Source organism: Lolium rigidum, chromosome 5 (genome assembly GCF_022539505.1).
Source record: "Lolium rigidum isolate FL_2022 chromosome 5, APGP_CSIRO_Lrig_0.1, whole genome shotgun sequence".
NCBI classification, from domain to species: Eukaryota; Viridiplantae; Streptophyta; class Magnoliopsida; order Poales; family Poaceae; genus Lolium; species Lolium rigidum.
In genome coordinates, this window is record NC_061512.1 from 244,293,125 (window position 1) to 244,317,259 (window position 24,135).

The window sequence follows — 24,135 nt, forward strand, 5'->3', positions numbered from 1 at the left end:
CAACCCAATTACCCCACCCAACCTTCCCCATCAACACCTCCACACTACCCCCTCCCGTCTACACGGTAACCAACCCAATCACCACTTCTGTTCCATCCAGCTCGGGAGAAATCATGCACCTTTCCCAACTCACAAACCCCAACACCCAACCTCAGTATTACGCACCACCCAACTCACCACCTCTACCATACACCAGTTACATGCCGACACACAGCCCCTACTATGCATACCAGCTCGTTCCACACACTCAGTATCCGCCCACTACTTACCCACATACAACCCGGCCGGTCACCACAACACCGACCAACCCGACGTACCAGCCACCCGCACCAAATAGAGACCGGACAAGCCAACCTTCCTACAATGATACACACTCGGAAATCCATATCCGCACACCACACATCGAAATTCCACTCTTTTCCGGCAACAACCCCAGGGCTTGGATGCTTGAATGTGATGATCTGTTCAATTTAGCTAACATTCCTACAGAGCAGCGAGCAAAATGGGGAATTGCCCATGTGCGCGGTCAGGCGAAGACATGGTTAAACAGTTCAAATGTCAACCTCGGTACGGTCACCTGGGATGCCCTCTGCCAAGCACTGATTGACCGTTTCCCTGATTCCGTGAGTACTGATCCTATGGACCAGATGCAACAACTGCAGCAAATCAACTCTGTCAACAATTATATTGACACATTTGAGCAGTGGATGACAGCAATGAAGAGAAACCGTCCATACCTTCCGGCTGATTTCTTCGTCGACCGCTTCGTCAGTGGCTTGAAGGACAACATTAAGCATCAAGTGCTATGCCAAAAACCAGACAACTTGTTGTCGGCATATTGGTATGCCCGCCAATACGAAAAAGCCTTCCTCTCGTCAGTAAGGAGAATCCCAAATGCAGCGCAGAATCAGCGACCTGCTCCAGCTCCTCCACAAGGCAGGCCATTCCAAGCACGAGAAAATCGACCCCGGCCCGCAAATGACGAGACCACGAGGCCCAAGAAAGTGTTGGTATTGCCACGAGAATTACATGCTTGGGACACAAGCGTCCGGAATGCGACGAGTCATCAACGCAATAACAATGCAATATGACTCTGAAGATGATATGGATGACGTTAATGCAATGATAGCAGCAACTGATGGTGTAGAAGAAGCACCTAACCAATTGCAAACTAGGGAGCCAGATGACAAGGCAATGCAAATCTCAGCTGCGGCATATGCTGGAATTCCTAGTGACTCCACAATTTCCCTGTTGCTCAACATTAAAGGCTCTCAAGCAATTGCTCTAGCAGACACCGGGAGCACAAACACCTTTATGGACAAATCTTTTGCTATCAAACACAACATCAGGCTGACTGACATAGCTCCCCGATCAGTTACAGTAGCTGGAGGTGGACAGCTAGCTTGCACGGCAGTGGCACACAACTGCCAGTTTTCTCTTCAAGGCATGCAACTCAACACAGATTTCAGAATTTTGGATCTCCAAGGAGCAGACATTATTCTCGGTGTTAACTGGTTCAAACAATACAACCCAGTCACTTTCGACTTCATTGGACGTTCCCTTACTATCAGTATTGAGGACACGCCACACACATTCCAAGACCATATACTCTCTGCTGACCACTTGTTCATCTCAAGCGATGAATGCAGTAAATTGCTGGAGCAAGGGGCTACTGGTTACCTCCTAGTGCCAACACTAGATGATGACAACAATACATGCATGACCACAGTGGAGGTCACACCTGCAGATTTGCAAGATCTGCTGGGCCAATTTCCTGACATTTTCCAAGAGCCAAGTGGCCTTCCTCCTCAAAGAGCCTGTGACCACAGTATTCCACTCATACCAGGAGCTAAACCACCTAACATTCGGCCTTACCGCATGTCTCACTCCCAAAAGAATGCAATTGAGCAGTTGATACAGAAGATGCTCCAAAATTCAGAAATCAGATTGAGTAATAGTCCTTTCTCTTCCCCGGCCATATTAGTGAAGAAGAAAGACAAATCTTGGCGATTGTGTGTTGATTACAGGGGCCTTAATGATCTCACTATCAAAAACAGATTCCCAATTCCTGTGATAGAGGATCTGTTAGACGAGCTTCATGGTGCTACAATATTTTCCAAGCTCGACCTCCGGTCCGGCTATCATCAAATAAGGATGAAAAATGATGACATCCACAAGACGGCTTTCTCTACACACCTCGGTCATTACGAATACCTGGTAATGCCCTTTGGACTAAGCAACGCACCGGCAACATTCCAAGAGTTGATGAACTCCATCTTTGCCAAATATATCAGAAGCTTCGTGTTGGTCTTCTTCGATGATATCTTAGTCTATAGCAAAACTCCTCAGGAACACAGGAGGCACCTATGGCTTGTTCTCAAAACTCTGCAACTACATAACCTGAAAGCCAAGCTCAATAAGTGCACCTTCGGCCAACCGTCTGTCGAGTACTTGGGCCACATCATTTCAGCTGCAGGAGTGGCTACTGATCCAGAGAAGATCAAGGATATCATCAATTGGCCAGAACCCAAAACTCTAAAAAAGCTGCGGAGTTTTCTCGGTCTGACAGGCTATTACCGCCGTTTCATCAAAGGATACGCTACAATCTGCCAACCTCTGCACCAAGCCCTCAAGAAGGATTCTTTTGTCTGGGAACAAGCACAACGATCGGCCTTTGACACACTCAAGCGAGCCATGACAACACCACCCCTATTGGCCTTGCCAAACTTCCGAACCCATTCATTCTTGAAACGGATGCATGTGCTACAGGTGTGGGAGCTGTCATCATGCAGGAAGGGAAACCATTGGCCTTCTTCAGTAAGGGACTTGGTCCAGTAAATAGTGCCTTATCAATATATGAAAAAGAAGCTATGGCTATACTGTTGTCACTAAAGAAATGGCGCCATTATTTCTTGGGAAACAAACTGATCATCCGCACTGATCAAAAGAGTCTGAAATACGTTGGAAGCCAAAGGCTAATTGAAGGAGTGCAACACAAGCTCATGCTCAAGCTGTTGGAGTTTGACTACAAAATTGAGTATAAAAAGGGAGCTGAAAACACAGCAGCCGATGCGTTATCTCGTCAGTTCCAGCAAACCGACAATGACTCTTGTTCTCTCATCTCCCAAGCAATTCCTGCTTGGACGGAAGACATTTTCCTCTCGTATGAAAATGATGAAGCATGTACCAAGTTATTGCAAGAGCTTGCCATTAACAAGGATTGCAAACCCAATTTCTCCTTGCAAAATGGCATTCTTCGCTACAAAGGCAAACTCTACATTGGACAGAACACTGATCTCCGACAAAGATTGTTTGATGCCTTTCACGCGTCACCTCTTGGTGGCCACTCTGGCAATAGAGTAACACTACACAAGCTCAAGAACCTGTTCTATTGGCCACACCTCAAGCGGTTTGTGGTACGACAAGTAGCGAGTGCCCTACCTGCCAAATATCAAAAGCGAGAAGGTGCAATACCCGGGGCTCCTAAACCCACTGAACATTCCCAAAATGAAATGGTCTGAAATCAGCATTGATTTTGTTGAAGGACTACCCAAGTCAAGAGGCCATAATGTCATCCTGGTAGTGGTTGACCGCCTAACCAAATATGCTCACTTCTTACCTCTGGCACACCCTTACACTGCACACAAAGTAGCTTCTCTATTCATTGATAACATATTCAAACTGCATGGTCCTCCTTCTGTGATTGTCAGCGACAGGGACACAGTTTTCACCAGTATAATCTGGAAAGAGATATTCTCTGCAATGCAAGTCTCCCTGAAATTCTCCACAGCTCATCATCCAGAAACAGATGGGCAGACGGAACGCGTCAACCAATGCCTGGAACAATACCTTCGCTGCATGGCCTTCAAGGAACCCAAAAAATGGGCAGACTGGCTGCCAACGGCTGAACTATGGTACAACTGTGCTTACCACACGGCCATAAGGATGTCCCCATTTGAAGCATTGTATGAATATGCTCCACCACACATTCAAACTCTGTCCATCCCTTGCAATGTGGAACCGGAAGTCCAGGTTACCCTAGCTGAAAAGGATCACATGATCAAGAACCTCCAGCAAAACTTGGCTCAAGCTCAAAACAGAATGAAGAAGTTTGCTGATCTGAACAGGACTGAACGAACCTTTGAAATAGGTGACATGGTCTACCTCAAAATGCAGCCCTACAGAGAAACAGCTCTTGGCCTGCGCAATGCTCTCAAGCTGACATCCAAGTGGTATGGACCATACCGAGTGCTGAAGAAGATCGGGCAGGTCGCATACCAACTGCAACTACCACCAAAAACTCTCCTCCATGACGTTTTCCATGTCAACCAACTGAAGAAGCACCTGGGCAAACGAGCAGTTCCAAACCCAACTCTGCCACTCGTCACTCCGGACGGTAAGATAAAAACTGCTCCCCTAGCTGTTCTTGCTCGTCGACAGGTTCCTCGCAGCGCTGGAGAGTATGACATAGCTGTGCCACAATGGTTGATACATTGGGAAAACCTATCAGCGGATGAAGCAACCTGGGAGGATGCCCAATTCATACAGGCAACATTTCCGAGCTTCAAGCCTTGAAGTCTTGACTCAAGGAGGGAGCCCTGTCAGGACCCCAAATATCTGAAGGTAACCTCTGCCTGTTTACCAACTTAACCTGAACCTAAAGTTCTGTACCTCAAACCGGACAAGGGCAATATTGTAAAATGCTTGAGCCTGCTGTGCGTTATAAACAGCAGGTGGGGAGGTTGGGAGGATCAAGCAAAATAAAAACAAATTATTTCCTGTCTTTATTTTTCAGTAATTTATCTTCCTGTTCAATCTGGAGCCAAGCGGAGCTCCTTCTTTCTTCTTCCTTGTGCAGGATCGCTGGGTCCTGACACCACGCCGTCACCCACCCTTCGCGTGCGCCACCGATGGATGGCGGCTGCTGAGGCGCGCCCGCTCGACGTGCCCCTGGCGGCGCCATTCAACCACCTGCGACGCTTTCAACCGCCGCCGCTGTCGGCAGCACGCTCTCCCCGGCACCCCCGTATCAAGAGGCTAAAGGTATGAGTTTTGCATCATAATACGTACTCCGCTTCTTCCCCCAATTCAGTTACTTCAACATCAACACTTTCTCTTCTGCCCCGTCACCGCTATGGTAATCACGGTCCTATTCCTTCCAGCTCGACTAGGTGTAGACTCTCCCTCAAGTTGGTCATGTTCCAGCCTTGCTACCAACACTTACCCGTTGCAATAGTAAAGCACGGCAAAACTGCCATCTTATTTTCCTGATGCCGTCGTGTTTCAGCTTAACTACTAATGACATGGTGAGGTGAACAAGCAAGACATCGCTACTTCAGGAAAGGAAACCTGATAACGATACTTACATTTGGGTAAAGACGTAAAGGAAATGAACTACTGATAAGCTACTGAAAATTCATGTACACTGGAATCCTAGTAATCTGCAAGCAACAATGTTGTCAACAGTGAACCATTAATAGTTTGTCAACATTATGTATTTTTGGGATGTTCCGTTTGAGGCGAAACCAATCTGTTTACAGGCGCATGTTAGATTCTCCGTATGCAAACAATGTTGTTTGCACAAATGTGTCCCTGTCCACTCATTAATACTGTGGTGTACGGCCCTGGATTTCACTTGGATGGTTTCTGGGTGTCCTAAGAATCTCCTATCTGCATGGATATTACTAAATTGGCTTTCAGTATAACTGACTCCGCGGTGCAATTTCGTTGCATTGTAATTCTTCTATCTTTTTTAATGACTAGAACCAGCAAATTTCTTAACTTTTGGTATTGACTTGCTGCATGGTCATGGTCAGGAAGTTGAGGTTTAGAGTTTGCTACAGGTAGTAATTTTTGCTTCAGCTTTAATCTTGACTTTGGGGGATTGTTATTTAAACTGATGGTTATGTTTATCCATCTTTTGCAGGGCAGCAATCGAGATGTGCAGCTGGCCGGGAGGGAGCCAGGTTGGATGACCCGACCGTTTTGGCTCTGGCGGTGCTGATGCTGTGATGTTCGCGGTCTGCCCTTGCTGTCGTGCGATGGTGATAAGTTCACCCCGGCAACAGTGGACTGTTCTTCGTCTCCATGGTATAGGTGAGCCATCATCCCCATCCTCTAACGATGGTAAGCTACAGTTTGCTGAATTATGTACCATAGGATAATGGAATTCTTGATCAGCCATACATATTTCCCTGGTTGAGCTATTTATGTGTATGATAAATTCGTTGAAGACATGATAAACTGATATTATCCATTCTTTCTCCGTTGAGCATGGATTCTTGACCTCTTCCTGACGGTTGTTCTTAAATTGGATGCCATGTTATAATCATCAAGGAAATAGGGTGTAGCATTCATGGTGTGTTTATTCACTTTTGTTGATGAATTCAGTAGCATCTAATGCAGAGCTTTATCTAGTCAACCTGGAATTGGCCAATTATCCAACGTTTAGGAAACATACTTATCTAATTAATTGACACATAGAGTAGAATAATCGTAAGCATCAGGTGGTCATTAGATGCTAATCCTCTGTACCCAGAAGTTGATAAACTGATATGAATTAAGCACATTTAGTTTCTAGTAGAGTGGATTTGTCTATTCCTCTAATAATCTCGTTTTTTGTTTAGTGGCTGATATAATTAACTTTCGAGTGCTCTTATTATATATGTACTTGACAGTAAACAATTTTTCCTATTGTAGGACCAAGTGTTGTTGCATTGCCTCTAATCCCCTCGTTTTCTACGACGCTTAAGGTGAACAAAGAGGGGACGACCTGGACATTCTTCACCTCAAGGGACACTAAACACAAAAGGCTGGCCACCGCAAAAGGTCAATTTTTTTCACATGAGCTGTCTTGTGCTCTAGCATAGTTTCCACATTCGATCCATAAAGTGTTATAGCTAGTAACACTCGTTGACTTGTGGAAATCCTTTTGCTTTTATGTAGAAGCATATGTGTTCATTAAAATGAAGAAGTCTACCGATGACATCTGCCTCTGTGAACTCTAGCATGGTGGCTGGCGATGGCCTGCCAATGCCTATCCGCCGAGCGGGCCAGCCTTCGTTTCCTTTGGCGTGCTCGAACAAGGTGTAGCTGGTGAGCCACCCCTCGTGCCTTGTCTTCAGAGAGATGTGTTGTAGGACAAACCCATCTTGCAGTAAGCTGTCCGTGGTCTGCCCTTGCTGTGGTGTGATGGTGACAAGTTCACCTCGGCAACAGTGGACTCTTGTACGCCTCCATGGTATAGGTGACCATTGTCCCCATCCTCTAACGATGAAGCTACAGTTTGCTGAATTATGTACCATAGGATAATGGAATTCTTTATCAGCCATACATATTTCTCTGGTTGAGCTATTTCTGTGTATGATAAATTCGTTGAAGACATGATAAACTGATATTGTCCATTCTTTCATCGTTGAGCATGGATTCTTGACCTCTTCCTGATGGTTGTTCTAAAATTGGATGCCATGTTATAATCATCAACGAAATAGGCTGTAGTACTCATGGTCTGTTTATTCACTTTTGTTGATGAATGCAGTAGCATCTAATGTAGAGCTTTATCTAGTCAATCTGGAATTGGCCAAATATCCAACGTTAGGAAACATGCTTATCTAATTAATGAACACATAGAGTAGAATAATCGTAAGCATCAGGTGGTCATTGGATGCTAATCCTCTGTACTCAGAAGTTGCTAAACTGATATATATTAGGCACATTTATTTTCTAGTAGAGTGGATTTGTCTATTCCTCTAATAATCTCGTTTTTTGTTCAGTGGCTGATATAATTAACTTTCGAGTGCTCTTGTTATATATGCACTTGACATTAAACAGTTTTTCCTATTGTAGGACCAAGTGTTGTTGCATCGAGGCTAATCCCCTTGTTTTCTAAGATGCTCAAAAGAGAACAAAAGAGGGGGGATGACCTGGACAGTCTCCATCTCAAGGGACATTAAACACAAAAGGCCGACCACTGCAAAGGTCCATTTTTTTTTACCTAAACTGCGTTGTGCTCTACCATAGTTACCACGTTCGATCGAAAAACGTGTTATAGCTGGCAACACTCGTTGACTTGTGGAAATCTTTGTGCTTTTCTATAGAAGCATGTGTTCATTAAAATGAAGATGTCTACCGATGACATCTGCCCCGTTGAACTCTAGCATGGTGGCTGGCGATGGCCTGCCAATGCCTATCTGCCGAGCGGGCCAGGCTCCGTTTCCTTTGGCGCGCTCGAACAATGTGCATTTGGTGAGCCATCCCTCGTGCCTTGTCTTCAGAGAGATGTGTTGTAGGACAAACCCATCTTGCAGTAAGCTGTCTGGTTGTAAAAAGAATCATCTTTCACTATTTTACGATTTGGATCTTGAGTGCTGCTGGTAGCCTGGACAATCGAATGATAGTGTAATTTGTTTGTTTGTCCAGTCTGAAGTGCTGATTTTGATTCGTGATTGTTACTTTCAGTCCCCTGCACACGTGTTGTATATTGTTCTGCCGCTTGTTTGAGATTATTCATGTCTCGGCTGTGTTGTAGAAAACTGTTCCAGCTTTGTATTTAACTTACTTGGTTAGATTACTTTTGTGATGTTGTACTGTAGCCTTTTGTCCTGCCTCATGTACCTATAATGTGTTCATCTCCCGCACTTGGAGAGTTGGCTCGATAGAGAATTGATCACTTTTTGTTCTTGCAGATGCTTGCAACATACTAGTTTTCGCCAAGATTGTCTGATTAGGAGCAAGATATCATGTGTTCTCAAGAGTCTAAATCATGCATGCATTTTTTAGATTCCTGTTAGGTATGTGCTGAGGCAAAGCATTCGACATGCAGTTTCTGTAGCATGAGATGGCCCGAGAGAAAAATAAAATTGATGGGTATTGCGCTTTGCATATCAAAAAGTCCACAAGCTATTGTCGAGGCAAGAAAACTTGATCTGAGCACAAGTTGTTTGTTGAAGCATGCCCGCCGGTCAAAGCACCTTCTTCTGCTATGTCACTTCTGTTGTCATAAAGGTGATGCAGCACAATGGCAGATGAAGAGGGGCCGCAGATGCTGCATGTCTACTTCGAGCAGGAAGGACGTGGTGGTGATTCTGGTGTGGCGCCTTCGCCATCTCCGCCAGACATTGCACTGCTGATATCTCCGGAGAGGATGACCAGGACTTCCTCGAAGAGGTGCAGACAATTTCTTGCTCAAACACATGCATACATCTTGATTTGTATGTCCTGGATTGATTGTGTTGAACAATATTTCATCTCAAAATATTCTTTGCTGCTTTGGTGGTTAGCTTTGTGCTTAATTTACTTGATCAGTTTACTTCTGAGATGATGTAATGTAGACCTATAATAATGTGTTCATCTACTGCACTTGGAAAGTTGGCTTGACAGAGAATTGCATTTCTTCTTCAGTTACAGAAGGAAGAGTGAAACTTCTTGGCCTAAGTTGCATATTTGGTCATCTGCCGGTCAAAGCACCTTCTTCTGCTATGTCACTTCTGTTGTCATAAAGGTGATGCAGCACAATGGGAGATGAAGAGGGGCCGCAGATGCTGCATGTCTACTTCGAGCAGGAAGGACGTGGTGGTGATTCTGGTGTGGCGCCTTCGCCATCTCCGCCAGACATTGCACTGCTGATATCTCCGGAGAGGATGACCAGGACTTCCTCGAAGAGGTGCAGACAATTTCTTGCTCAAACACATGCATACATCTTGATTTGTATGTCCTGGATTGATTGTGTTGAACAATATTTCATCTCAAAATATTCTTTGCTGCTTTGGTGGTTAGCTTTGTGCTTAATTTACTTGATCAGTTTAGTTCTGAGATGATGTAATGTAGAACTATAATAATGTGTTCATCTACTGCACTTGGAAAGTTGGCTTGACAGAGAATTGCATTTCTTCTTCAGTTACAGAAGGAAGAGTGAAACTTCTTGGCCTAAGTTGCATATTTGGTCATGGAATTTAGTTGTTCTACATGTCTCTGGTAGTTTCATATTTGACATGGTGCTGAGTATGTTAAATCAGTCTGCAGTACTTTCTTGTACATGTTTTGTTATAGGATAACATACTATCCAGTTGTGCTTTATCTTAGTACTAGCAAAAGTGCCCGTGCGTTGCATCGGAAGAAATAAGTTCTCATATACAGTAGCAAACTATACCTAATAAGATTATATTAAAAGCTTTTCGCCACTTGTAATACCGCATACCGCTAATGATGGTGTGTGCCATCCTTAAATTTAGTACTTCCTCTTGTTCAATAGAAGTACCCTAAAAAGGAGATATATCTAGATATATATATATATACTCGATCTGCACAATATAAAAGTAGAGAACTGGCTGCATGAAAATAAGACGACATTGTCTGTTTTTCTCATTTTCAGCAAACAACAATCATTCAACCAAACAACGGAAGAAAGAAATAGAAATAGTACATTTGTGCCTCTGTGTTAGGCTTTTGCCGCTCAACGAAAGAGAAAACAGAAGTAGGGGCGAAAGCCGAAGTAGGATGAGTGCGATAAAAATACCCCAAATCATACCAGTCAGATCTAAATCATCCCGAGAACAAGAGAAAATAGAGATAACTCCTTGATACGGTCACTGATATCAACAAAGACGGAGTCGGTGGCATCGCTCGCATAGCCGTGGAGTGGCAACGACGGCCTCGAGGGCTGAGCATACCTTCCATCCAAGATCCGCGTCGGTCAGCCCTCCACGCACCCCACTCTATGTTTCTCTCTCTCGTACCGGTTCTGACGCAAGGGATGCGCAGCAGGCGATGATTGTCGGCTCAGGGCACGCGGACTGTTTGGCGACACAACAAACTCTTTAGATCTAGAAAAGATAAGACGGTGTGGTTCTCATTGTATCAGAACCGGCAGAGCAAACTCGGCCGCACCCTAGAATTTCTTTTTTACCATCTATATTCCGCATGAGTTTAATTAGATGTGGTAAAATAGATTATATGATTTCTATAACCCTATGCTATTCAGATAAATTCTACGGTACGTCCTAGCTTTGGTAATGCACATTTCTATTTAGCACGGCTCATACCGTTTTTTTTTTCTTTTGTGATTTTGTAGCTGCTGGGTGCTGGCAAAGCTTTGCAAGCAAAAAGGGACCGAGGAGATAAAGTTGTGACTAGTCTTCAGCCTCGTGCACGCAGCTATGAGGAATTCCCCATTTGGAGATCCCGGGGCCGCTCTCTGCCTCGTGCGCGCAGGCGTCCGCCCTCCGCCGGCTGCAGCTTGGCTATCCCGACGGAGCTCGCTCCTTCCCCCGTCGTCGAGTTTTGGCCCAGCCTCGCCGGCTCCCCTCTTGTGCAGCAGTCGCCGCCCAATGGGCTGAGCTCCTCGTCATCGAGGCACCCGACAGGCCGCGTCGCCGAGCCGAGGACCTTCGTCCTCGTCGCACCCAGCCGGCCCTCCTCCTCCGTCGTTCATCTCACGTGCGCGCGCACCTTACGTTCTTCCGCCGGTGCTTGCCACAGTGCCAAATCCCAATCCCACCTCTGCCTGGCGCCGTACGGCTAGGTCAGAATTTCAGTCAATTTCGGGGCAATTTCAAAGCTCTGCGCTTCACTCCACTTCTCTCCCATTGTCCATCCATGGGTAAGTTATTTGGAGACACCTTGTTGATAACCAGCCAATTTGCGTGGTATATAAACGGATGTTATTTCCTGTGCAGAACCGAGGTGGGACTAAAAACAAGAATAAAAAGACACGATGAAGCGAGACCGAATCGAACCGTGCGTTCCGTGGTCAGAAATTGGCCTGTTCAGCCGGCCCACATCAAGCAAAGCTACCCGCTGTTTGCCCGGGGGGAGAAGAAAAGAAGAGGATGGAACGGTTACATGGCATTGGTGCGTAGTATGTAAATTGGTGGGAGGGTAAAATGGTCCAATAAAATGTTGGACGAAAATTTTGGCAGAAACCTTAGCTCCTTTATTATTAGGTATAGATTGTATCGTGCATTAACCACATGGTATGCTGAGTGCCTTCTATATGAGCACATCATGTGTATGTGCTCCCATCAAATTCTAGATAGATCAATGCATGGACATGCTACTACCGTATATGTGTTCATGTATGCTTGTGTACTTCCCTGCTTTACTAGGTTTGGTGATATATTCAGGTTTAAATAGAGGAGCTTGGACCCGAGAACCCAACAGGTTATGCATTAGACAGTGTTGACCCTACTTTTAGACTGTTTAGTTGAGCATCGATGGTTGTTAGTAAGTGCAAAAGTCGTGAGTGAGAACCACATACTGAATATAAATGGATGTATGATCTATCCTATCTGTTTGATTATCATTTGAGAAAGATCTTGCTTCTGGGCATCTGAGTTCTATCTATCGCAAGTAACTGAATCATTTCTTATTGCTATATTGGCACAATGTCTTGTTACTATGACCATAGATTGGGCGTCTTTTCTGTATTCAATGGATTGTTTACTAAGAATGAATTTGGCACCCCGTTCCTTCATTTTATTGGTCTCTTAGTTAGCCATTCCATCTTCCAATAATCCATTTTGATATCCATTTCCCTCCTGTCAATATTCATGGTAGGGCTAATCATCTATGTATGCTTATTAGATCATGGCGCCTTTTTTTATTAGACTTGTCCAACAAGCCCTAGCATCCATAACATTTTTATTAATACAACTGTGGGTTGAGCCTCGAAAATGGGTGACTTGGGTGCACACCCATGCATCTAGCTAACTGATCACACTTGGTTCTGTATCATTAAGGATTTTTGAGATCACTATGTACAAACATATCTATGATAGCAGCATCTTCGAATCTGAGCAACTCATGATTATGTGCTTTTCTGAGATATGAATAATTATGTAATTTACATGAATGATTACTTGTATTGCCATACTGCTGCAGGTTTTGATATAATGATGGCATCTCCTTGTTTGAATAACTTTAAGATTTGGATAATGTTTTGTATACTTATAGTATCTTCAATTTGCAGGTTCTGATTGCCAGAAAGGCAAAAGGTGGCAAAAAGTATGCAGAAATTTAGTAGAAGATTGCACTCTCCGGAGCAGAAAAGAATGCACTATCGAGCAAGATCCTTATACAACATATGCTGACGGAGAAAGATAGTTCCAAAATGCAGCCGAAGATTTCGAATTAAATGTTTCTTGCCCAGTAGAGAGCGCTGGCAGATTCAAACTATTACAGGTATGGCAAACATTGTTGTTTCTTTATTTTTTCCTACTTATGCATGTTTCCTGTTAACTGATTTCATTTGGTCTGATCTATCGAGGATTACGAAGGAAGTGTAGGAAGATAAAAATTACACCGGAGTATCTTGAGTAGGCCTGGCTTACCATTGGCTTCAACTACTTCATCCTTGACCTCCTCCCTCCCTGTTGTGTCATGGAGTCGAATTCATTATGCGAACGCGTTGGTGTTTTTTTCTTCGACTCCATGGGTTTAGGTAAGTTTCCGGTTCCTGTCCTGAAGCTTTTAAATCGTTGATTGGTACTGAAGCTCTGTTGTCGGTTATGTTTGGTGGCCTATAGAGAGTAATTAGAATCTGTTTGACTTCCAATAGTTAAATGCTTTTACTTTACAACCATTATTCTGGTTGGTGTGGATGACCGAATGGCGTCCTTTTCAATTTTTTAATAGTAATGCATTTTAGTAAGATGTTCATTCCATTTCCTTGTTACTTGTGTACATATATAGTTCGTAATAATATCAAGCTCTAATTCACTTTTGTTGGTTCATAATGAATATATATTGTCAATTATGTTGTTGGCCTACAGAGAGTAATACGTATATTGATCTTAAGCATTGTGTGTCATATTACTGTTGTGGCATGTGCCTCTTGTCTTGCATTATTGTAATGGATGCCAGATGCAAGCAGCAAACTGTCTTTGCAAACTCAAGTGTGTTGCTACTGATGCCAGATGCAAGCAGCAAACTGTCTTTGCAAACTCAATTGTGTTGCTACTGTTATATTGTTTCTGCATTGTTTCGTTCTAATTGTGTGGATGATATGACCGCTTTGTTTTGTGTTTTACAAGTTGTCTCAACAATGCTTAATTTGTGAGAATGATGAATGTAGTTTGATAAATCAAGTGTAGACTTTAAGTATATCAACATGAAACCAGAGCAGAATATTCTTCAGTAAACTTTACTCTTATCGTTGTGCTTTTCTGATTAATGATTTGGTAGTGGTGAGCTCATATCAACCTGTTTTCCACTGTTCGCTTGTTTTTAGATGAGTCACTACTTCTGCAGCAATATTGTCCTGATTTAATTAGCTATCATTCTTACTGTAGAAAAGCTGATAGTTGATATTGTGCCACTCCAAAGAGTGACCATATGGTATTTCTTGAATGTAACAGAAAAAATTGCATGTAATCTCTAGACATTTCTAGAGTGGGAAATCAGTTTTCTTTCTCTTACTGTGAGCTTGAAATTTGGATTTTATTATTAATGTTGGGCTACTTGAATATTTAGTATATAGGGGCTACTATTTTGTCAGAGTTAAACAACATATATAGGTTTCTTCGTATGGAACTGGAAATGGGATTCTTTTGGTTGTTCAGGGACTTGGATGTATTGTGACTATTTCTTCTCTTGGCCACTAGAACTGCATGCAATTTGGCATACACTTGTAAAAATGGAGATTGGAAGGCATCACTGAACACAAACACCACTTTTAGAATTATGGTCAGTTATCCATATGCACTCCTCAAGTCCTCAGCTCACTTTTAAATATCATGCACAAGAATATGTTCCAAAAAATGTATGTGCAGATATCCATTTCTGGTGTCCAAATTCTTATTAGACCTTTCTTAACATTTGTATTTGTCTAACTTAATAATACATCGTCACCAATAGTCAAGAACTTTCTCCTGGCAAGTTTTCTATAATCGGTTGTTTTGTGCTAGGAGTAATCATGAATGATTAGCTGATGCGGAAGTTATTTGTTGGTTTAGCTGTTGTTCTTAGCCCTCCCTCTCTTCTATATATATGTTTTCTGATGTCGGCTTAACTTCATAATTGAAGCCGTGGAAACGCTATGCATTCAAATAATCAAATAAGTTCTGTTATCTCATGTCAGGACATGAATAGCATGGCACAGGGAATGATAATGAGTTATTTCGTCATCCATGCTCGCAAAATTGCATGCCTTTGTGCTAACAATTTTGACATACCTATCCTGGTTAACAATTTCGTCGTCCATGCTCGCAAAATGGCACAGGGATTCTGTCTGCATTGTTGTTAACTTTTTAGCTACCTTTGCAGGCTTCCACTTCTTCCGCTCTTGCTGCCGTGCGATGGCGGCAACCATGCTGACGGTGGCTTCTTCGACTCCGTGGTTTTGGTGAGTCTCTAGTTCTCCCCTTGTCTCCTGTACTTGGTCATTACAGAAAATGTCCATTGGCTCGCGGTTGTGATGGATCAAATAATATTAGCTTTGTGACTTCTGTTTTGCATAAGCCGTAGATGCAATGATATTGCTTCTGCTATTTTCACTTGAATTGGTGGAATGTGACGTTTGTCTAAATGGTTAAATGAATGAAACTGGTAAAGCTTTCCATAAATTGCTATCCTCTCATCTATTTGCAAACAGATAGCCAATTTGCAGAGCAAAGAGGGGTATGGTATAGTGGATATTCTTTCCATTGAAGGTTGGCGATAACAATATGCAGTTCTCTGTGACATGCAGATTTTCTCTGCTGTGACGGCTTCAAACAGTCTTTGCCACATCACAAATCTGTAGAAGTGTTGGTTGCCTGTTTTGCTGTCATTACCAGATCTTGGTTTGTTTCCTCTTAGTTGCATGTAGTTATTTTTGTGAGTATAGTTTTGGAACATCATATATTAGCTTAACTGATGAACCGATTAGATGTACGAAGTTACCTCGTGAGCTGAAAGTTTCTGAGGCATATATTCCGCCCGCCCAAGCCAATCTTCCTTCATTTGCAGATGATATGTTCAGTGACCATATCTCTAAGCACACACTCCATGTACATTTATGTACTGTCATTAGCTGATCCGTTCTTTGTTTCTTCAAGTTGCTAGTTATGATGTTGTACGTTTTTTACATGTAATGGATTAGATGGAATGGCGATGCAATTAGATGCACGAGGTCACCTAGTGAGCTAAAACATTAAGAGCCATGTATTCCTTTTGACCCAGCCAATCTTGTAATCAGTACTACCCCCTCCGTCCCCGGAAACATGTTGGATCATCCATTTTGCAAAAATCCCCTCTAGTTTGAACCAAATAAACCTGCAGTAATGTACCACTTGGATCATCCTCTCCTCCTTCCTGAGCACTCCCATCGCCGCATGCTCCCTCCCGTCGTTGTTTGCTCCGCCACGCCCTCACCAGCCACCATGCCCTTGCCTGCACCGCCTGCTCCACCGCTCCCTCTCCAGCCTACTTCCTTCCTCCTTGTCTCTCCGCCTTCCTTCCTCCGCTAACCATAAGCCAAGGAGGAGGAAAGAAATCCCCTTTTCTCCAAAGCGCGTGAATTTGCCGGCTTCGGCGGCAGTGCTCCGCACCTTCCTCAGCGCCGCCCTCCTGTGGGAAGAGTTGCTGCTTGGAGGAGGGTCTCCCCGTCCTAGGTCGCCATATGTGTCACCTGCGAGACCCTAGGAAAAGCGGTGCACCTCCACTGTTCCTCTTCAGTTTCCTATGTCCTTGCTTTTACGCTTCAGCTACAACACCCAATCAAGCCGACCACCGCAACAACAGTGTCGCTAAGATGTGGGCCGTGTGGTACGATGCCTGCAAAGATGCGGGCGGTGCAGTACGACGCCTGCAGCGAAGGCGCCGCCGGCTACAAGGTAAGAAGAGTGTGTACCGCTTCTCTGTTTAGTTTTGAGGATGTTATGGCTGGTATTTAAATCAATTCCCATAAATTCTTTCTTCTGACTTGGAGCTCTGGCTTACTGAATTCTTGAATAAATCTATTGAAAAATTGTTGGATGCGGGCTCACTGTGCATATTTTTTGGATGTTCATAGGCTTTATATTTCATTTTGTTGTACAGGAGAAGACCAAAAGCAAGGAGTGCTGTTGTGTATCTGCAAAGAAGTAGAAGGTTTCTTGTAGTTTAGCCAGAGCTGTAGCGTCAAAAGAACCTCCAGCGTATCACTTTTGAATGTACCCATCCTCTTTTTAGTCTTTTAGCATATTCTTTGCTTGGCTTCTTATTTTTCCTAAATTGAGCATATTTCTTCAAATCAGCCAAATTCTAGGGCATAAGAACTTGGTTGGAAATCTGGTTCTTTTTGTGGGGGTGATTGATTGTTTCTGTGGGTTTGATGTTGGTACTGCGAGTGAAATTTGGGGGTTCATAGTTAGAGAAGTTATGTCTTAGAATCTGCTCTCTGTTTTTTCCCTGAATATTTCAAATCGGGGAATTAATGAGTTTCGAAGGTAGTTCTGTGGTTGTTCAGCGACTCTGTCTGTTTGTGCATCTCCATTAAATGTTGTGTTCAGTTTAGTGTGCTTAGGCCTTTTTTTACGATGTTAGGATTGACCTATGTATGGTGAATTGGTGATTCTATTGTAAAATAAGTGATCCGATGTGTGCCTTCGGTCAAAAGAATCTTCTAATTTTACCTTTTCTTGTTGCGTTTCCTAATCCGGTTGTGAGCAATAAGGGCATCATGACTAGTGCATTTGCAATTGACCAGGCAAATGGTTTAGATGGTCACTTGATCCGGTTGTGAGCAATAAGGGCATCATGACCGGTGCATTTGCAGTTGACCAGGCAAATGGTTTAGATGGTCACTTGTACCAACAGACAAAGAAAAAAAAGATAAACAGGGAGTTGGAGGAATGTGCCATTTGACCTATGCATTGGACTTGCTCCATTTTATTTTTTGTTCCTTTCTTTAGTCAGTTATGCATGAACAGAAATCTGACAGAAATATAGTCCCCAAAATGAAATTCACTTTGTTTCATGCTTGTTCAATACCTTTCCCGAATATAGCATGTCAGTTCTTCAAACACTTTCTTGTGTTTGTACGTGTATATGATTGAGTGATGGCTTAACTGTTGAGTTGTAGACTTCCAGTAATGATTTATTCCAACATGAGCTGAATTGTTGTTGACTTCTGTAATCGGTAAAACCCACAAAGGTACTTAAGATTGTCTTGATTTTGTAAAACTGTTCTCTATTTAAGAATGTCTTGATTTAGACCAACTGTGTTCTTTTTCAAGAGTATGAGTTTGTCTAAATGGTCAAAAAAAATTACATATGTAAAGCCATACTCATTTTCTGAAACTTAACATCTGGCCATTTCTGCATCTCTAGACGAGAGTGTGGTTGCTCTTGCAAATGGATGCCCTCACCTTCATTCTATGGGTATGTACTACTGCTAGAACATCCCAGACTGGGCCATGTGCTAGCTTGCAGAAAATAGCCGCTTCTGGAGCCAAGGCCATTAGCTGGGCCACAGAGAGTGGAAACAGGCATATCTGAGGACAAGGATGGGCTCTTGAACCTGAACATCATCCAGTTCACTGCAGGCGGTGTGCGACTCTTTCCCAGTACTCCACGCGTGCCTTGAGAGGCATTCAGTAATCATGATCAGCTGCCTCAGCCTAACCGCTATCCACTGCACATGGGAGTAGCAAGTAATAGTGAACCTTTGAACCATTTATATGTTTTCTATGCCATGTTGTGATGAATTTACAATAAGCTGTTTCTTATGTTGTATCTATATAGCTACTCAAGGATAACATAGGCCTGACCACATTTCTTTTCCTCCTATAACAAAAGTACTAATCAATGTTTCAATGAGAATTATTTGTAGCTAGATCAATTGCTTTCTTATGCCTTGCAACATTTTTAGGTACTGCCTGTGCTATTGCTTATCGAAAGATTGTTTCTAGCTTTATCAGTTCCTTGTTTTAATAAGAATTTGGAATCAGACCGTTTTTATTCCTTTAACTTTTGCTCCAGAGTACATTTGGATCACCTCAGGTGGTGGAAACACATACCGCTTCCTTTCTCCTTTGTGTTTTTGAATTTCAGAGGAGAAGTGGACCTTGAGGTGGCCAGGAGGTAGCCATGACCACTGGATCGAGCAGGCCAGCAACGGTGCCCTTCTTCGACGTTGCTGATGACATACTGGTTGTGGTTTAGTGGTGATTGTTGCTTAGGATCTCTTCATGATACTAGTACCGTAAATACTTCTACTTATTGTACTTTCTGAATATGAAATGATCTGTCGGTTTTTTGTTTCAACCATTTAAACTCCAGGAATTTTATACATTTATATGATAAAATATCGCATTTTTAGGAACCACACATTAGCGCTCTTAGTTGGTTATTAGTCTGCTCTGGTATATTGATGTTGTGCATCGGATGATTCCAGGTAATCGCAGTAGGTTTAAATTTGTTACCATCTATGTGTAAGTAAAAGAACTAACTACTATTCCTGGAGTTGTGGGTTACTTGGTGGTAGTGATGGTGTATTTATTTGCGGATTTTATAGTGGTATTTAACTACTGCTGATGTGTGTTAGATTGTTGTTTGGTTGGATCACAACAGTGATCATCTTCTTATTATTTAATCTTTATCTTCTTTTTGTTTATACAAACTTCTACTCTGGAAGTCGAAGATCTTTGCCTCTTGATTAAAAAGAAGCCAGTCTAGAGTCTTTAATATGTTTGTTAGGTTCATGGTACATGCCTGGAGATAACCTAAGCTTTGCTCCATTTTTTATCTGGTAGTAGTATATCTGATGCTTGACAGCTGTGTGTTGTTTTTCCTGATGCTAGGTAGCTTATGCGCATGTGATTTCCAAATTTGATTTGTTTTTCATGTAGCTAGCTTGCTGGTGTGCATCCTAGCTACCTAGTGTTGTCCATGGTTGTCGACTTAATTTTGTTGCATTGTTTCATCTTATATTTTTCTTTCCCTGACCAATTTGGCATTTCTGTATGTGCTGTTGCAACCTGGTATTTGAACCTGTAGTGATTTGAGAAATTTTGATAAGTTCTTTAAACGAGTGTAGTATCACCACCGTTTGGATATTTATCCACTCTTGAAATATGAAGATGAAGAATTGGAAACACATAGGTAGGTCTACCCAATCTCTAGTTTCTTGTGCTGTTTGTGATCATACTATTTATGATAATCTATCATTTATTTGAAAGTATTTTTCGAGTGAATGTGTTCTCGCAATTGCAAGTCACGGGCTTGTGTTGGTGACATGCACTTTATTGATGTATAATGGTTCCGATCTTTCTTTGGAGTCTAGTTGATCATGTCCTAATCCAGTCTAGGTGTCATTTTATTGATTTGTTAGGTCTAAGTACTAGTAGTGCATCCATCTGTAGTAGGTTCTAGACCCGATTCTCTTAAATTGGTACTACCTCTGTCCTGAAATATCATACATTTTTGGTAGTATCGAACAAGTTCTTAATAATGAGTCCTTTTTTACTTGTTACAAACAACATCTTGATCTTTTATTCTCAGGAGGGATGATATATAGTGTTGATGGCTGGGACGGAGGTGGGAGGCGGATGCCACCCTTTGTACCTACAATTGCGACTGAGAAGTGCAAGAGGGGCAAGGAAGGTGCCACAACATCCGAGTCGCTGCGTGAGCATCCGAGGTGGATGTATTTGTAGTCCTCTCGTGCACGTCCGCAATAGGATGTATCGCTGATCGAGTTGTTGTTGCGTCTGTGCTTGTGTTATGAACTATAGGGAATTTTCTTTTATGAATTGCTGCCACTGATTATGTATCAGTAATATAGCGGATGATGTATCACTTATGCTGAAGTAATAAAATATGCCCGGCTGGTTTTCCATTCAAAAAATGGCCGTGTGTTCTTGTGTTGTGTTAAGCTCCATGTGCAGTAACATTGGATCCATTCTTGGACCTTAATTTGTTTGTGTTCTTAGTTGTTGCTGATTAATTACTTGAGATAACAAGCCTGCTGATTGACATGCAGAGTAAGTATATTCTAATACGTACCACAAATAGAGATTGCGATTTTCCCCCCGCCTGAAGCGATAAAATTAAAAGGTGGTGAAAGTAAATATTTTCCAATTTCTTCAAAATGATATAATGAAAAGGTGAAGAAAGAAAAGATTTGCCAATCCAGATTTTATAGTTTTGTGCGCGCAACATAACATATGTAGTCGGACCAATTTGTAGCATCAACCCACATAAAAGGGTGTAGGTAGGTTGAATTATATGGCGTGAGTGTCTCTCAATCTGGATAATGTGCCAGTCCGACTCTTAAGTTGCCTACAGTGGGAGAAATGAGGCGCCTCCAATTATACGGTGCATGCAAGTCATGTAACCAATGCCTCGGGCCATGAGCGTTGTTTGGTTTCCCTATACCAACTGCAAACTCAGCAATCCGGTACACTATTCATCTGAACCCTCCATGCTTTTAATCAATCACCGTAAGAATCCCCTCATCCTCCTTTCTTCAGCATCCTCAGCTCTATATATACAAGTGACTCGTCACACACCGCGTGTGGATTGCGCGTGTGACTATGACTTAGACTTTGACTTTTACTTGTCGAGGAGAGGGAGATGGAGAGGGAGAGGGAGCGCTATGGCCGGCCAACTTCGGCGCCCGGCGAGCGAGCAGCCACTCCGGCCAGCGGCGAGATCTTGCCGTAATCAACCTGCAAGTAGGTGATCTTGAACTTTTGTTTTGGTTCTATGTATGAATCGATCAATATATTAGCGTAGTGTTGTGCCGTCGTAGGACCATGATCGAGGTGTGCTTTGGCTTCCTTGCCCCAATTTCTATTTGAAGAATAGAGCAACTGGATTCAATTCGTTTCCATAGACTAGCCTATGTGCTTTTGGGTTTCATTTCTTCTTGGAAGATTTTCACGAACGAGGGATCGTAAGTTTTCCTCCTGGGTCGCCTCCGCTCACGCGAACCCTAGCCAGGGCCTCCCCCATCCGGTTCCCCTGTTCGCTGCCGCCGCCGGTGGTGGCAGCACTCGTCTCGCCGAGCGCGAGGGCTGAGGTCGCATGCGGCCGCGAGCATATAGGCGGAGATATGTATCGACGCCACAGACGTGCGTGGTGGCCCTTCGAGTTGAAGACAAATGCGGTGGTGTTGAGCAACGGCGACAAACATGGTCGCCCCCGGTGGCGCGATTGGAGAAGCTGCAACCATGATGTGCGGCAGCGACGAGCCCATCCTTGTTACGATCTAGGCCGACAAGTCGTTGCCGCTGTGCACATTGGACTCACGGCGACGTTCGCTGCCGGCGAGTCAGAGAACATGATAGGCATCTCGGTAGCATGTTCTCTCGCCTCGGCTTGCCGAACATCTCGCAAGCCCGAAGGTCAATCGGCGTGAGCAGGGACGGCCTGCGTGTTTGGGGTAGAGCCGCAGAGGGCGTCGCGGCGGAAGAAGCTCCGTGCATCGGGAGCCACTAAAGCCTATTCGTGCGGCACGCTGTGTTGTCAACGGGAGCACACAGCGAGGTGGGCGAAGCTGGGTTCGCAGCGGACCAAAGATGAGCTCGAGCGACCGTCGATTCTGTCCGGATTCGGTCATCAACATCCGAGTATGTCACCTCTCTCTCGTACTTGCTCGATAAAATCGATTTTATTTCTTTTAGCAATTGCTTGCACCTGAAGGGAAGTTCCACCAAGTACAATATATAGCATAGAGTATATCCTATTATCAACTTGCAACTATGTCAATATCTGGGCGCACTTACAAAAGCTTTTATTTCATCTCTAAGCTCATGTTTAACCCTGGCTCCTAGCTTATCAATATGTACTGAAAACACAGCAAACCAACTAACCAACTCTGAATACTCGGCTCCACACTATCAAAATGCCTCCTGCTCCTTTGTTTCCAAATATTCTAAGCACAAAGGATAGCACACTCATGAAACAGTGGCTTATTCAGTAGTCATGCAGCTGTGGAGATTGTACTACTGAGATCAAGACTCATGTCCCAACCAACAGGCTGCACTGAAATGGCAAGTGAAAAACAGATGGTCACTTGTCTCCATGTGGAACTGATAGATGACAAAATTAACATTGGGAATAGGGCAATTTCTCCAAACAACATGTCTCGGGTATTGAGTTTATCCATAGTCAGAAGTCGGGGGAAAAATCTGTGCTACATCATACATTTCGTTTTCCTAATCTTAGGAAAAAAAGGAACAGGACATACATCTCTGAATGGAGGGTACATTCTCCATTCAATCTTGCGGATGTGCCATGTTTTTCGGCACGAATGTTGCTTCGGAGAAGCTACTGAATGCATAGAATCATGTTTTTCATAATGGATGGCATGCTTCCACATTTATGTATCAGTTTCTCGTTAGAGTTGGGAGGTGATCGCATTCCCTGTCACCCTTATATAGAGGGCAACAAGATCGGACGTGTTGTGTTCTCATAAGGTGCACAAGGACACATCACCAATTTTGCATTTTTTTCATACAAAGCAACAAGTGCTCCGGGTTCCACTATCAGGCCTTGTTTACTTGTCTGGTATTTTTGGGTTTGGGAGAGTAAAATACCGGCCCACGACCGAATCCCGAAAGTTACCGGACCGCCCGTTTACTTCTCTGGTTTTTTTTGGTAATATTCCGGCCCATCCCAGATCTTCCCGACCCGGTAGCCTGCACCCTCCGGTTTTCTGAGCCACGAGGCTGACCCCGTGTATTCTATCGTGGAAAGGGGAGACGAGCGACTGAGGCTAGGCAGCGGCGGCGACCGGCGGCGGGGAAAGGCGACGGCGGCAGGGAAAGGCGACGGCGGCGGGGCAAATCAAGACGGCGCCGACGAGATCCTCCTCCGGCGACTGGTCCCCGGTGAGTCCTCGCACCTCCTCCCCTTTTCCCCTCTTCCCTAGGGTTTCTTGGTCGGTGGTTGCTCCCGGGTCGGCCGTCAACGGCAGCCGGGGTCGTGCCGTGGCTGGGGTCACGAGAGGAGCGAGAATGCGGAGACGAGGACATCTTAGGTAGAAGCGGATGAGCTCACCTGTCGTTGGCGGGCGACGCGCGCGTCGTGGCGGGCGTTAGCATGCTCGTGTGCGCTTCCGCGAGGGACGACCACACCAAGTCGCCGGCAGTGGCACGAAGCGGATTGATCCGTATTTTGCTTCCACGGTTCGGCTCGTAAGTAATGCGACGCATGGTTTGGGGATCTAGGTTG

General features: G+C 43.9%; 2 long non-coding RNA genes and 3 other non-coding genes across 5 annotated transcripts; all 5 read left to right on the forward strand.

Annotated features, from left to right (window-relative positions):
- Positions 1-4,947: 4,947 nt before the first annotated feature.
- On the forward strand, positions 4,948-8,046 carry LOC124653897. Its single transcript, XR_006988089.1, has 5 exons — positions 4,948-5,043; positions 5,927-6,096; positions 6,700-6,828; positions 6,946-7,246; positions 7,846-8,046. It is a non-coding gene; the product is annotated as an uncharacterized LOC124653897 (long non-coding RNA).
- A 1,433-nt stretch (positions 8,047-9,479) lies between these two features.
- On the forward strand, positions 9,480-15,506 carry LOC124653896. The gene is made up of 4 exons (XR_006988088.1): positions 9,480-9,661; positions 12,965-13,176; positions 13,272-13,435; positions 15,259-15,506. It is a non-coding gene; the product is annotated as an uncharacterized LOC124653896 (long non-coding RNA).
- Positions 15,507-15,600: 94 nt separating this feature from the next.
- On the forward strand, positions 15,601-15,724 carry LOC124658521. Its single transcript, XR_006989250.1, has one exon. It is a non-coding gene; the product is annotated as a small nucleolar RNA snoR86 (small nucleolar RNA).
- Positions 15,725-15,835: 111 nt separating this feature from the next.
- LOC124658546 lies at positions 15,836-15,927 on the forward strand. Its single transcript, XR_006989268.1, has one exon. It is a non-coding gene; the product is annotated as a small nucleolar RNA Z266 (small nucleolar RNA).
- A 142-nt stretch (positions 15,928-16,069) lies between these two features.
- Positions 16,070-16,161, forward strand: LOC124658552. The gene has a single exon (XR_006989272.1). It is a non-coding gene; the product is annotated as a small nucleolar RNA Z266 (small nucleolar RNA).
- Positions 16,162-24,135: the final 7,974 nt, after the last annotated feature.